Source organism: Alosa pseudoharengus, unplaced genomic scaffold (genome assembly GCF_046254945.1).
Source record: "Alosa pseudoharengus isolate Yale_2024_CS ecotype anadromous, Long Island Sound unplaced genomic scaffold, YU_APseudo_1.1 YU_APseudo_1.1_scf_15, whole genome shotgun sequence".
In the NCBI taxonomy this organism is placed as follows: Eukaryota; Metazoa; Chordata; class Actinopteri; order Clupeiformes; family Clupeidae; genus Alosa; species Alosa pseudoharengus.
In genome coordinates, this window is record NW_027468620.1 from 34,029,505 (window position 1) to 34,032,004 (window position 2,500).

General features: G+C 43.4%; 1 protein-coding gene across 1 annotated transcript in view; it reads left to right on the forward strand.

Annotated features, from left to right (window-relative positions):
• The window catches only part of vstm4a (V-set and transmembrane domain containing 4a), an 18,915-nt gene that overhangs the window by 7,481 nt on the left and 8,934 nt on the right, over positions 1–2,500 (forward strand). The gene's annotated exons all lie outside the window — the stretch shown is intronic.

The window sequence follows — 2,500 nt, forward strand, 5'->3', positions numbered from 1 at the left end:
TGCTTCACCTCGCTGAGTGTGTTTCACTAATTCACGGATTGGGATAAATGCAGAGACCAAATTTCCCTCACGGGATCAAAAGAGTATATATACTTTTACTTCTCTTTTTAACATTATTTTAGCTGTTTGGGTGGACACATTTATACTGTTTAATTCAGCTTGAAACACAGATTCGCCTGATGTAGTTTTTTTGACCTCCCTATTTGGAGTTACCTATGCCTCCTCATTCATTTGAATAAGAGCCTGATCTTGCGTATACCTCCTCATTCATATGAATAGGAGTCTATCTTACCTATACCTCCTCATTCATTTGAATAGGACTTTGATCTTGTTAGTCCAAAATAACTGGTCGAAGCCATTACCAAGATGGCCGCCGAATTGTGGGACTTACTCATAAGGACTTTGGTGTAGTCAGCGTGATGGTCTAGTTCAGTGTGTTCTCAACCTTTTTTCAGTGATGTTGCTGCTGGAGGACAAGTAGACTATCTCTGAGCAAACCCGTGTGTCTCATCCCTGTGTGTGTGTATGTGTGTGAGTGTGTGTATATGTGTGTGTGTGTGTGTGAGAGAGTGTGGCTGAGTTGCTGCTGGAGGACAAGTAGACTATCTCAGAGCAAACTTGTGTGTCTCATCCCTGTGTGTGTGTGTGTGTGTGTGTGTGTGTGTGTGTGTATATGTGTGTGTGTGTGTGTGTGTGTGTGTGTGTGTGTGTGTGTGTGTGTGTATATGTGTGTGTGTGTGTGTGTGTGTGTGAGTGTGGCTGAGTTGCTGCTGGAGGACAAGTAGACTATCTCAGAGCAAACTCGTGTGTCTCATTAAGCCTCAGAGGTAAACACTCCCGAGGATGTCAACAAGGACCATCTGAATGAACTTATGTGCTGTGCTGTTTTGGGCTGAACTCTGCTTCGCTGTGCTGTGCTGTGCTGTGCTGTGCTGTGCTGTGCTGTGTTGTGTTGTGTTGTGTTGTGTTGTGTTGTGTTGTGTTGTGTTGTGTTGTGTTGTGTTGTGTTGTGTTGTGTTGTGTTGTGTTGTGTTGTGTTGTGTTGTGTTGTGTTGTGTTGTGTTGTGTTGTGTTGTGTTGTGTTGTGTTGTGTTGTGTTGTGTTGTGTTGTGTTGTGTTGTGTTGTGTTGTGTTGTGTTGTGTTGTGTTGTGTTGTGTTGTGTTGTGTTGTGTTGTGTTGTGTTGTGTTGTGTTGTGTTGTGTTGTGTTGTGTTGTGTTGTGTTGTGTTGTGTTGTGTTGTGTTGTGTTGTGTTGTGTTGTGTTGTGTTGTGTTGTGTTGTGTTGTGTTGTGTTGTGTTGTGTTGTGTTGTGTTGTGTTGTGTTGTGTTGTGTTGTGTTGTGTGCTGTATGTTGTGTGTTGTGCTGTGCTGTGCTGTGTTGTGCTGCATCACACTGTGGGCCAGATGTACTAACGCTTTTGCGCCCACTTCAGGCGTATTTGTTTCGCAACGTGCGTGTAAAATCATTGCGAGGTATGTACAAACAGGCCGCAATGATGTAAAAGCGCAAACTGCCTGTCGCGGGAGCTGAAAGTGGCAGATTGCGATTGTCATGTCATGCATATGCATTCATGGGAGGATCCAGGGGAAAGTGGGAGTTTAGCGTAAAAAGATGGGAGGGGAAGAGTAAAGAGTAAGAGTATGTATTCCGCGGTATGTACAAAGACTGCTCCTGAAAGCGCACGTCTATTCTGCGCCTAAATACTTGCGCCTTGTAAAAGCAGGTGTTAATCTAAATTGAAGTTCAATGCTTCAATAAGAGACCTTTCAAAGACAACAGAATCGCTATTTAGAGCACCAGTTTTGCAAGTCTCTGTAGGCTACTATCAAAAGCAACATTAACTTTCGTTGGCCTTTCGAATGTCTTACTTTCACTTTCACGTCATTCACTTAAACTTTCCTACTTGCTAGATTTGACCAATTTTCCATAGCCTACGTTCACAAGTAGTTTGAGTAGAACTACTGATCTTCATTATCTCCCTGCTCGTTGACATCTTATCATCTATGGTATTATTTCATGATCGCTAAACGTTTGATTCTTTTTAATGTTGTCATCAGTTAACTTCATTCAACTGCGCTTGTAGGCTCTGCCATTCAGTTGTGGACGTTCGTAAATTGCGTTTATGGGCGGAGAGAGGCAGAGAAAGGCGCAGTTTACACCAAGGATTGAACGATTGATAAATACGACGGAAACTTGGGTCTGTCAGCATTCGCAGTCTGCGGTTTGTCCATGGCGCTGATAACGTTACGTTCGCAAATGTACGTACATCTGGCCCTGAGTGTTCTAGACTCTAGACCCATCCTAGAACCATGGGAATGAGAGTGTGTGAGTTCTAGACCCATCCTAGAACCAGAGAGAGAGAGAGAGAGAGAAAGAGAGAGAGAGAGAGAATGAGTTCAGTCTCAGTACACACTTGAGGTCTAAACATGGAAGTTTTAGACTGGTGCTGAGGGATTGTGAAACACCAAATACAGAAAGAGCGAGAAAAGAACTCTGTGT